Source organism: Bubalus bubalis, chromosome 5, assembly GCF_019923935.1.
Source record: "Bubalus bubalis isolate 160015118507 breed Murrah chromosome 5, NDDB_SH_1, whole genome shotgun sequence".
NCBI classification, from domain to species: Eukaryota; Metazoa; Chordata; class Mammalia; order Artiodactyla; family Bovidae; genus Bubalus; species Bubalus bubalis.
In genome coordinates this window covers 74,580,726-74,593,955 of record NC_059161.1, presented here as the reverse complement: position 1 = coordinate 74,593,955, position 13,230 = coordinate 74,580,726, and positions in this window count along the sequence as shown.

The following is a 13,230-nucleotide window of genomic DNA, read 5'->3' as shown; positions in this document are numbered from 1 at the left end:
CAAAAGCATCAATTCTTCAAAGCTCAGCATTCTTCACAGTCCAACTCTCACATCCACACATGACCACAGGAAAAACCATAGCCTTGGCTAGACAAATCTTTGTTGGCAAAGTAATGTCTCTGCTTTTGAATATGCTATCTAGGTTGGTCATAACTTTCCTTCCAAGGAGTAAGCGTCTTTTAATTTCATGGCTGCAGTCACCATCTGCAGTGATTTTGGAGCCCAGAAAAATAAAGTCTGACACTGTTTCCACTGTTTCCCCATCTATTTCCCATGAAGTGATGGGACCAGATGCCATAATCTTCGTTTTCTGAATGTTGAGCTTTAAGCCAACTTTTTCACTCTCCACTTTCACCTTCATCCAGAGGCTTTTTAGTTCCTCTTCACTTTCTGCCATAAGGGTGGTTTCATCTGCATATCTGAGGTTATTGATATGTCTCCGAGCAGTCTTGATTCCAGCTTGTGTTTCTTCTAGTCCAGCGTTTTTCATGATGTACTCTGCATATAAGTTAAATAAACAGGGTGACAATATACAGCCTTGACGAACTCCTTTTCCTATTTGGAATCAGTCTGTTGTTTCATGTCCAGTTCTAACTGTTGCTTCCTGACCTGCATGCAAATTTCTCAAGAGGCAGATCAGGTGGTCTGGTATTCCCATCTCTTGAAGAATTTTCCACAGTTTATTGTGATCCACACAGTCAAAGGCTTTGGCATAGTCAATAAAGCAGAAATAGATGTTTTTCTGGAAGTCTCTTGCTTTTTCCATGATCCAGTGGATGTTGGCAATTTGATCTCTCGTTCCTTTGCCTTTTCTAAAACCAGCTTGAACATCAGGAAGTTCACGGTTCACATATTGCTGAAGCCTGGCTTGGAGAATTTTAAGGATTATTTTACTAGCGTGTGAGGTGAGTGTAACTGTGCAGTTGTTTGAGCATTCTTTTGTGTTGCCTTTCTTTGGGATTGGAATGAAAACTGACCTTTTCCAGTCCTGTGGCCACTGCTGAGTTTTCCAGATGTGCTGGCATATTGAGTGCAGCACTTTCACAGCATCATCTTTCAGGATTTGGAATAGCTCAACTGGAATTCTATCACCTCCACTAGCTTTGTTCATAGTGATGCTTTCTAAGGCCCACTTGACTTCACATTCCAGGATGTCTGGCTCTAGGTCAGTGATCACACCATCGTGATTATCTGGGTCATGAAGATCTTTTTTGTACAGTTCTTCTGTGTATTCTTTCCATCTCTTCTTAATATCTTCTGCTTCTGTTAGGTCCATACCATTTCTGTCCTTTATCGAGCCCATCTTTGCATGAAATGTTCCTTTGGTATCTATGCTTTTCTTGAAGAGATCTCTAGTCTTTCCCATTCTGTTGTTTTCCTTTATTTCTTTGCATTGATCACTGAAGAAGGCTTTCTTATCTCTTCTTGCTATTCTTTGGAACTCTGCATTCAGATGTTTATATCTTTCCTTTTCTCCTTTGCTTTTCACTTCTCTTCTTTTTATGGGAAAGATATGTGCAATACAGCATGCTGTTATATAACTTGTAACTGTCAATCTAAACTGCCAGTCCACACCCACCTAGATGAATATGCAAAAGCCCTGTCTTGAAAACCCCCATACCTCATAATTCCAGTGCCTCTCTCAGTGCCAAGAGAGCACCAGTGCCTCTCTTGGCCTGGCCCTTGAGGTGTTCTTTCTGTTCTTTAATAAACTTGTTTTTGCCACAAGTAAGACCTCAGAGTCTTCTTTGGGTCCTTATCAAGAACTGAGGCCCACAATGTTGGATCCGCTTCAACCCTCCCAAAATGTGGCAACAATAGCAATAAGTAATAATTCTCAACTTGAGGGTGAGAGAGTTATTTGCAAAGATTTTACTGAAAATACAGTGCCATGGGTCACAATATGAAACCAGGCCATATTCAGGAGGGATGACCATATAGTCCAGATCTGTCTGCTTACATCGGACATGTTATGATGCTATCTTCAGAACATTTCCCATGTGGATTTCGGCAATATCTAATATCTGTAAGAGAAAATCTTTCTACTGCTGTATTGCTTGGTAAAAAAAAAAAAAAAAAAAAAAAGGCATCATTATCTATTTTGAGTCCCATCTTTGAGAAATTATTCCTATGCTTGGAGAAAAAGGTAAAAGAAGGCTCTTAGTTGTTTAACTTATACCTGACAAGGATACTAGATGTCTAGGATTCCATCAGGAGTTTTTAATTTTTTTTTCCTAAATTTTATTTATTTTTTAATTAAAAAAATTTTTTTTTCTTCTTCTTCTTCTTCTTTTTTTTTTTTTTTCCTTTACAATATTGTATTGGTTTTGCCATACATCAACATGCATCCACCATGGGTGTACACGTGTTCCCCATCCTGAACTCCCCTCCCACCTCTTCCCCCATACCATCCCTCTGAATCATCCCAGTGCACCAGCCTCAAGCTTCCTGCATCCTGCATTGAACCTGGACTGGCGATTCATTTCTTATATGATATTATGCATGTTTTAATGCCATTCTCCCAAATCATCCCCCTGCACCCCCACAGAGTCCAAAATACTGTTCTATACATCTGTGTCTCTCTTGCTATCTTGCACACAGGGTTGTCGTTACCATCTTTCTAAATTCCATATATATGCATTAGTATACTGTATTGGTGTTTTTCTTTCTGGCTTACTTCACTCTATATAATAGGCTCCAGTTTCATACACCTCATTAGAACTGATTCAAATGTATTCTTTTTAATGGCTGAGTAATATTCCATTGTGTACATGTACCACAGCTTTCTTATCCATTCATCTGCTGATGGACATCTAGGTTGATTTTTTATTTTAATTTAATTTAATTTTTTAAAATTTAAATTTATTTATTTTAATTAGAGGCAAATTACGTTACAATATTGTATTGGTTTTTGCCATATGTCAACATGTATGCTGAAAACCTGCTCAATATGTCATTGTTAGTAACATGCATATTATATTGGATTTTAAAATATCAGCATGATAAGTCAATAAGAAATCATTTTAAAGTTAAATGGGAGAATGTTTGTATATTACTTATATAGGTAGATAAACTGACAATAAAATATACAATAATTCTAAGAGTCTCATATTTCTCATATTAGTCACTAAATTCTATGAGTTTTGCTTGTCAATACACACCTTCCATTCATACAGCTTAACTCACTCTAACTGTTAATCCCCATTTTCACCCTGTGTTTGTACATACTGTAAAAAGAAGTTACTTGTGCCATATAGCAAACAAGTACATTTCAAACACATATTTACCAGAGACCTGTGTATGAGCTGCTTCTTGGCTTGCAATGTATTTCTCAACACGTTAACAAGGAATTCTTGGTGACACTTCAAGAGTCAGCTTGTGTTTCACTCTTCTTATTCTCACATTTACCCTCCACCTTGACCTCCATGGCACAAAAATAATTTCAACACAAACTGAGTGTCCCTTTCCATGGAATTTTGGATTCTGTTGTCAGATTGTGGGATTGCATTTAGTCTCTTATGTTCTTCTATTACTAATGGGGATGATAAAAGTATTGTGATGATTAAATTAGGTAATGAGTATAACAGGCTTAGGAACAGAAGAAGCTCCTATGTGTATTTATTTTTATGGCAATATGATTATTTTTCTTCCATTTCTGAAGTATTATGAGTTCATTAACGAAGATTCTGACTTTTATATAACTTATTAAGGACAGGTCAGTTTACATGTAATCTAAATGTATGGCCATGTCTAGTGCTAAAATTGCCTTTACTTATCTTTATAATGAAGATAATCTGACCTCCTCCAAAAGGTCCCATGCATGCACTGCCACACTCAGTGCCCCTGCAGCAGGCCACCACCTGTTAGAACTGTTAGTACAATTTGACCTGGACATGGAACAGCAGACTGGTTCCAAATCAGGAAAAGAGTACGTCAGGGCTGTATATTGTCACCCTGCTTATTTAACTTATATGCAGAGTACATCCTGAGAAACACTGGCATGGATGAAGCATGAGCTGAAATCAAGATTGCTGGGAGAAATGTCAATAACTTCAGATATACAGATGAAACCACCCTAATGGCAGAAAGTGAAGAACTAAAGAGCTTCTTGATGAAAGTGAAAGAGGAGAGTAAAAAGCTGAGTTAAAACTCACCATTCAGAAAACTAGGATCATGGCATCTGGTCCCATTACCTCACAGCAAATAGATGGAGAAACATTGAGAGATTTTATTTTTGGGGACTCCGGGGGAGAGGTGGTCCTAAGATGGAGGAATAGGATGGGGAGACCACTTTCTTCCCCACAAATTCATCGAAAGACACTTGAACACTGAGCAAATTCCACAAAACAACTTTAGAACGCTGGTGGAGGACATCGGGCACCCAGAAAGGCAGCCCATTGTCTTCGAAAGGAGGTAGGACAAAATATAAAAGATAAAAAGAGAGGCAAAAGAGTGAGGGACAGAGACCCATCCTGGGGAGGGAGTCGTGAAGGAGGAGAAGTTTCCAAACACTGGGAAACCCTCTCACCAGTGGGTCTGTGGGGAGTTTTGGAATCTCAGAGGGCAACATAAACAGGAGGAAAAATAAATAAATAAAACCCACAGATTACACCCTTAACTGCAATACCCAGTGGAGAAGTAGCCCAGACTCTCACGTTTGCCACCAGCAAGCCGGGGCTGAACAGGGAGGGGCGGGCTGCATTTCTTAGGTTAAGGACCAGACCTGAAGGCCCTGAGGACAATCTGAGGGAGTTAACATGAGATAGCAACCCAAACTGTGAGATAGACAGAGAGAAAAAAAAGAAAAAAGAAAAAGAGAGAACTTTCCCCTGAAAAGCTCCTAAGGCACTGCCAGGCCTGCTCACAGAACAAAGGACTGAGCGAATATCAGAGGAGAGCTAGCCTGCTGTGGACAGTCCAATTCCCCGCCGGAGGCAGAGAGGCAGGCAGGCGACCGCCAGAGCCAGAAGGCAAGGGGAAATCTCAGCCCCAGAGACGGCATCCTCTATCAAACTGCCAGCAGGGTTCCAGTTGCTAACAAAGTCTTGCTGGAATCCTAGACGGTTGACATCCACCAGGAGGGTCGCAGCCAGAGATCAGCTCCCCAGAGGATACACAAAGTACACCTGAGACAATGCTCCCACTGCGCACCCAGGAAACCAAGCAGCTGGGGTAGGGGAGGTAATAAGATGCACCGTCCACCAGGAGAGTGTGCGCTCACCAAGCACCTGGTCGCCTGAGCTGCTCAGACCAGGCAAGGGCACAAAATGTAGGCCCAACTGAGTCTGTGCCTTTGTGGAGTACCCAAGAACCTGAACCTGAACCTGGGAAGTGCACACAATCCAGGGCCTGCTTTAGACAGTTCCCCTGCAGAGCAATCTGGAGCCTGGCAGTGCACACATGCCATGAGTAGGGGCAAATTCAGTGCGGCCCAGACACTAAGAGCACTCTCCACACATGCCAGTGATATTTGTTTGCAGTGTTCCTCTCTCCCCGCAGCACAACTGAACAAGTTAGCTTAAATAAGTGACCCCCTCCATCCTCTTGTGTCAGGGCAGACATTAGACACTGAAGAGACTTGCAAACAGAGGAAGCCAAAATAAAGAAGAGTGAACTGCTCTGGAAGTGACAGGTGCAACAGATTAAAACCCTGTAGTTAGCACCGACTACATTGGAAGGGGCCTATAGACCTCAAGAAGAAGTATAAGGTGGAAGAAGGAACTATCTGAAACTGAACTGACCCCACACTACCCACAACAGCTCCAGAGAAATTCCTAGATATATTTTACTAGTATCATTTTAAAAATTTTTATTTGTTTTATTTTAAGTTCTTTATTACTCCTTTAATTTTCATTTTTATAACCTATTACCTGGCCAAAAAAAAAAAAAAAAAAAAGACCCTATTTTAAAAGCAAATTTCATATATATATTTTTTATAACTTTTATGATTTTTTTTAATATTGTATTTTTGAGAGTCTAACCTCTACTTTTGATTTTTAATCTTTGCTTTTTGGTGTTTGTTATCATTTTTGTACCTTTAAGAATCCACTCTTCAGTACCCATTTTTACTTAGGAGTATGATTACTGACTTCATTGTCCTCTCCTGCTTCTGACTCTCCTTATTCTCCCCCAGGTCACCTCTATTTCCTCCCTCCCCATTCTCTTCTCCACCCAAATCTGTGAATCTCTTTGGGTACTCTGGGCTGTGGAGAACACTTAGGGAACTGATTACTGGATAGATCTGTCTCTATCCTTTTGACTCCCCCTCTCCTCTTCCAGGTCACATCTATCTCCTTCTTCCCTCTTCTCTATGAAATTCTGTGAATCTTTCTTAGTGTTCCAGGCTGTGGAGAGAACACAGGGAATTGATTACTTGCTAGATTACTTTCTTCCCTTTTTATTCCCCCTCTTCTCCTCCTGGTCAACTCTATCTCCCTCCTCCCTTTTGTCTTCTCCATGTAACTCTGTGAACCTCTCTGGGTGTCCTTCACTGTGGAGAATCATTTCTCCATTAACAAAGATGTTTCATCATTGGTGTGCTATGGATGGAGAAGTCTTGAGGCTACTGTAAGAATAAGACTGAAAACCAGAGGCAAGAGGCTTAAATCCAAAACTTGAGGATACCAGAAAAATACTGACTCCAGGGAACATTAATTGACAAGAGCTCATCCAAAAACCTCCATAACTACACTGAAACCAAGCTCCACCAAAGAGCCAGCAAGTTCCAGAGCAAGACATACCACGCTAATTCTCCAGCAACACAGGAACATAGCCCTGAGCTTCAAAATACAGGCTGCCCAAAGTCACAACAAACCCATAGACACCTCAAAACTCACTCCTGCACACTTCATTGAACTGCAGAGAGAAGAGATCCAGCTCCACCCACCAGATCACTGATGCAAGCTTTTCCATCCAGGAAACCTTGACAAGCCACTCATCCAACCCACCCATAGGTAGGAACCTCCACAATAAAGAGGAACCACCAACTTCCAGAATACAGAAAAGCCACCCCAAACACAGCAATCTCAACACGATGAAAAGGCAGAGAAATATTCAACAGGTAAAGGAACATGATAAATGCCCATCAAACCAAACAAATGAGGAGGAGATAGGGAGTCTACCTATAAAAGAATTCAGATTAATGATAGTGAAAATGATCCAAAATCTGGAAAACAAAATGGAGTTACAGATAAATAGTCTGGAGATAAGGTTTGAGAAGATGCAAGAAAAGTTTAACAAGGACCTAGGAGAAATAAAAAAGGAGTCAATCAATAATGAATAATGCAATAACTGAGATCTAAAACACTCTGGAGGGAACCGACAGTAGAATGAGGCAGAAGAAAGGATAAATGAGGTGGAAGATAGAATGGTGGAAATAAAGGAAGGAGAGAGGAAAAAAGAAAATAAAAGAATTAAAAGATATGAGGATAACCTCAGATACCTCTGGGACAATGTTAAATGCCCCAACTTTTGCATCATCGGAGTCCCAGAAGAAGATAAAATGAAAGGCCATGAAAAAATACTTGAGGAGATAATAGTTGATAACTTCCCTAAAATGGGGAAGGAAATAGCCACCCAAATCCAAGAAATCCCGAGAGTCTCAGCAGGATAAAGCCAAGGAAAAACATCCCAAGACACATACTAATCAAATTATTGAAGATCAAACACAAAGAACAAATATTAAAAACAACATGGGAAAAGCAACAAATAACACACAAGGAGATTCCCATAAGGATAAAAGCTGATTTTTCAATAGGAACTCTTCAGGCCAGAAGGGAATGGCAGGACATACTTAAAGTGATGAAAGAGAAAAGGCTACAACCCATATTACTGTAACCAGCAAGGATTTCATTCAAATATGAAGGAGAAATCAAAAGCTTTACAGACAAGCAAAAGCTGAGAGAATTCAGCACCACCAAACCAGCTCTTCAACAAATGCTAAAGGATGTTCTCTAGAAAGGAAACACAGAAAAGGTTTATAAACTCGAACCCAAAACAACAAAGTAAATGCACAAAATCATACTTATCAAAAATTACCTAAAATGTAAATGGGTTGAATGCCACAACCAAAAGACAAAGACTGGCTGAATGGATATAAAAACAAGACGCCTCTGTATGCTGCCTACAAGAGACCCACCTCAAAACAAGGAACACATACAGACTGAAAGTGAAGGGGTACAAAAAGATATTTTGGAGGGCTCTGAAATCACTGCATATGGTGACTGCAGCCATGAAATTTTGAAAGATCCTTGCTCCTTGGAAGAAAATTTATGATAAACCTAGACAGCTTATTGAAGAGCAGAGACATTACTTTGCCAACAGAGGTCCATCTAGTTAAAGCTTTGGTTTTTTTCAGTAGTCATGTATGGATGTGAGATTTGGACTATAAAGAAAGCTGGATGTCGAAGAACTGATGCTTTTGAACTGTGGTGTTGGAAAAGACTCTTTAGAGTCCCTTGGACAGCAGGGAGATCCAACCAGTCTGTCCTAAAGGAAATCAGTCCTGAATATTCACTGGAAGGTCTGATGCTGAAGCTGAAACTCCAGAACTTTGGCCACCTGATGCGAAGAACTGACTTATTTGAAAAGACCCTGATTCTGGGAAAGATTGAAGGCAGGAGGAGAAGGGGATGATACAGGATGAGATGGTAGGATGCCATCACTGACTCAATGCACATGAGTTTGAGTAAACTCCAGAAGTTGACGATGGACAGGAAGGCCTGGTGTTCTGCAGTCCATGGGGTCCCAAAAACTGAGCGACTGAACTGAACTGAATTGATGTATGCAAGTAAAGAACACCAAAATTTACCTTGCAATTTTCCTCTGTAATCTCTAAAAAGAAGTAAAATTTTTCTTTCTAATTTTCTTTATGAAAATTAGATGAGTAATAAGTCAAATTTAAGAAAAATTATGCAAAAATTCAGAATGAACTCTTTGGAAAAAATATGCAAAAGCCACTTTATGTTCTCTTGTTTTTGTCTTTCATTATTTATGAGTCCAGAGGCAGTTGTTACAGATATAAACTCCATATGAACTAGACTACTTATTTATTTTCAATAAGAAAAATGATTAATGCTTCATATTAGAAGCTTTCAGGACTTTGAGAACATGTTTCCTGAACTCTTTTCTCACCAATACACATTTTCACCTGTGATATTATAAGAAAAATATTTTAGTACTACTATATAAAATACAGCTATTTCATAATTATGTCACACATACACATATATATATATATAGGTATCCTATAAGACAGTCAAAATTTTCAAACAGATTTAAGGTATTTACATTTTACCATTTATACAGCATTAACTAGACTTTTACATACCAAGAAAATCGTATAAGTGAAAAATGTAATAACTATATTTGACTAATATATTTGAAGATATCCAGGGCGGCACAGATGCCCAGAATACATAAAATAGAATTTGTGCCAAATTCTTAATGTTCCAAGAAACTACTGCTCAAAAAAGAGAAAGAAATTGTGACCAGCTGGTATTGTTATTGTTTATTTTAAATTATTCTCTGGTTTCTTCCTTTTGGCTACAAGTTCCTACTAGACATGCTTTTTGTTTTGTCCAAAGCGTTAATATGATCTATATATTTAGCTGACTTCATACATGAGAAAAAAATCTTATATACTATTTAATCATCATGATATGAAAATATTGTAAAGTTAAATAAAATAATACTAAATGAAACATATAGAAGTAGTTATTGAATAAATATTAGATACACTGGGTATTATTTTAAAAAGGAAAAAATGGCAAACACAAAGCCATTTTACACTTTCTGTTTACATCACAATTTCATAGTTATATATTTCTAGTAGTCAATAAAATACAATAAAATGCAGTAGTCAATAAAATCGTTATATAACTTTATACCATCTTCTGATGGTAGGTGGAATACATTTTCAATATTAAAATATTCTCAGTATTTTTGCATAATATAGTTCTGAAATACATAGACTTAGGAATTTTATTTTCTTTTGGACTTAGTTTCATGACAGAATCATGAATTAACAATTAAACATTGGAATGCTGAGCAAAAAGTCTTTAAGAAGTCACATTCCAGTAAGGGTTTATTTTCTTTTCAGATTAAATGCCCATAACTTAGCCATTATTTTAATCATATTTTTAAAAATTCATATATTTAGAAATTAGAAAATCAAATATAAAAGAATATAGTGAAAGGAATGGTTGCCAATTGCATTAGATCCCATAACTATTCAGAAATAAATAGCCATTGTTGGCCACAGGGGATGATAGTCTGCTTCAACATTTTAGTTCAGTGAAAAGAAAAGGCAAAAAGGAAAGATACAAGTATCTGAATGCAGAGTTCCAAAGACTAGACTTATCTCTTCCAAAGGAGAGATAAGAAAACCTTTGTCAGCAATCAATGCAAAGAAATAGAGGAAAACAACAGAATGGAAAAGACTAGAGATCTCTTCAGGAAAATTACAGATATGAAGGGAACATTTCATGCAAAGATGGGCTCGATAAAGGACAGAAATGGTATGGACCTAACAGAAACAGAAGATATTAAGAAGAGGTGGCAAGAATACACAGGAGAAATGTACAAAAAAAGAGCTTCATGACCCAGATAATCACGATGGTGTGATCACTCACCTAGAGCCAGACATCCTGGAATGTGAAGTTACGTGGGCCTAAGAAAACATCACTACGAACAAAGCTAGTGGAGGTGATGGAATTCCAGTTGATCTATTTCAAATCCTGAAAGATGATGCTGTGAAAGTGCTGCACTCAATATGCCAGCAAATTTGGAAAACTCAGCAGTGGCCACAGGACTGGAAAAGGTCAGTTTTCATTCCAATCTCAAAGAAAGGCAATGTCAAAGAATGCTCAAACTATCACACAATTGCACTCATCTCACAGGCTAGTAAAGTAATGCTCAAAGTCTCCAAGCCAGGCTTCAGCAATACATGAACCGTGAACTTCTGATGCTCAAGCTGGTTTTAGAAAAGGCAGAGGAATAAGAGATCAAATGGCCAACATCTTCTGGATCATTTAAAAAGCAAGAGAGTTCCAGAAAAGCATCTATTTCTGCTTTATAGATTATGCCACAGCCTTTGACTGTATGGATCACAATAAACTGTGGAATATTCTGAAAGATATGGGAATACAAGACCACCTGACCTGGCTCTTGAGATATCTGTATGTAGGTCAGGAAGCAACAGTTAGAACTGGACATGGAACAACAGACTGGTTCCAAATAGGAAAAGGAGTCGTCAAGGCTGTATATTGTCACCCTGCTTATTTAATTTATATGCAGAGTACATCATAAGAAACGCTGCACTGGAAGAAGAACAAGCTAAAATCAAGATTGCCGGGAGAAATATCAATAACCTGATATATGCAGATGACACCACCCTTATGGCAGAAAGTGAAGAGGAACTAAAAAGCCTCTTGATGAAAGTGAAAGTGGAGGGTGAAAAAGTTGGCTTAAAGCTCCGCATCAGAAAACTAAGATCATGGCATCTGGTCCCATCAGTTCATGGGAAATAGATGGGGAAACAGTGGAAACAATGTCAGACTTTATTTTTTCGGGGCTCCAAAATCACTGCAGATGGTGACTGCAGCCATGAAATTAAAAGATGCTTATTCCTTGGAAGGAAAGTTATGACCAATCTAGGTAGCACTTTGCCAACTAACGTCCGTCTAGTCAAGGCTATGGTTTTTCCAGTGGTCATGTATGGATGTGAGAGTTGGACTCTGAGGAAAGCTGAGTGCCAAAGAATTGATGCTTTTGAACTGTGGTGCTGGAGAAGACTCTTGAGAGTCCCTTGGACTGCAAGGAGCCCTAACCAGTCCATCCTAAAGGAGATCAGTCCTGGGTGTTCATTGGAAGGACTGATGCTGAGGCTGAAACTCCAATGCCTTGGCTACCTCATGCAAAGAGTTGACTCATTGGAAAAGACTCTGATGCTGGGTGGGATTGGGGGCAGGAGGAGAAGGGGACGACAGAGGATGAGATGGTTGGATGGCATCACCGACTCGATGGACATGAGTTTGAATCAACTCTGGTAGTTGGTGATGGACTGCAAGGCCTGGTTTGCTGCAGTTCATGCAGTCGCAAAGAGTTGGAAATGACTGAGTGACTGAACTGAACTGACGAGTTTTATCAATTCTTGTATTACATTTGGATTTTAATCCATTTAGTGTTTATTTTTGTGTATGGTGTTAGAAAGTGTTCTAGTTTCATTTTATTACAGGTGGTTGACCAGTTTTACCATCACCTCTTGCTAGAGAGATTTTCTTTTCTCTATTTTATATTTTTGCCTTCTTTGTCAAAGACAATTTGTCCATAGGTGCATGGATTTGTCTCTGAGATTTCTATTTTGTTCCATTAATCTATATTTCTGGCTTTGTGCCAGTACCATACTGTCTTGATGAGTGTAGCTTTTTAATATAGTCTGAAGTCATGCTGGTTGATTCCTCCAGTTCCATTCTTTTCTCTCAAGATTGCTTTGGCTATTGGAGCTGTTTTGTGTTTCCGTATAAATTGTGAAATTATTTGTTCTAATTCTATAAAAAAATACCATTGGTAGCTTTATAGGGATTGAATTTAATCTATAGATTGCTTTGGGTAGCATAATCATTTTCATTATATTGATTCAATACATGAACAAGGTATATTTCTAAATCTTTTTATTTCATCTTTGATTTCTTTCATTGGTGTTTTATAATTTTCTATATATAGGTCTTTTGCTTCTTTAGGTAAATTTGTTCCTAAGTATTTTATTCTTTTCATTTCAATGGTGAATGGGATTGTTTCCTTAATTTCCCGTTCTGTTTTCTCATTGTTAATGTAAAGGAATGAAAGGGATTTCTGTGTATTAATTTTATATCCTGCAACTCTACTATATTCATTGATTAGCTCTAGTAATTTTCTGGTGGTGTCTTCAGGGTTTTCTAAGTAGAGGATTATGTTATGTGCAAACAATGAGAGTTTTTCTTTTTTTGCATTGCTTTTCTTTTTCTTTCTCTTCTCTCATTGCTGTGACTAGGACTTCCAAAACTATGTTGAATAGTAGTGGAGAGAGTGATCACCCTTGTCTTGTTCCTGATTTGAGGAAATGCTTTCAACTTTTTTCCACTGAGGATAATATTTGCTGTGAGGTTGTGGTATATGGCTTTTATTATGTTGAGGTAGGTGCCTTCTGACTGTATAGAACTTCTCCATCTTTGGCTGCAAAGAATATAATTA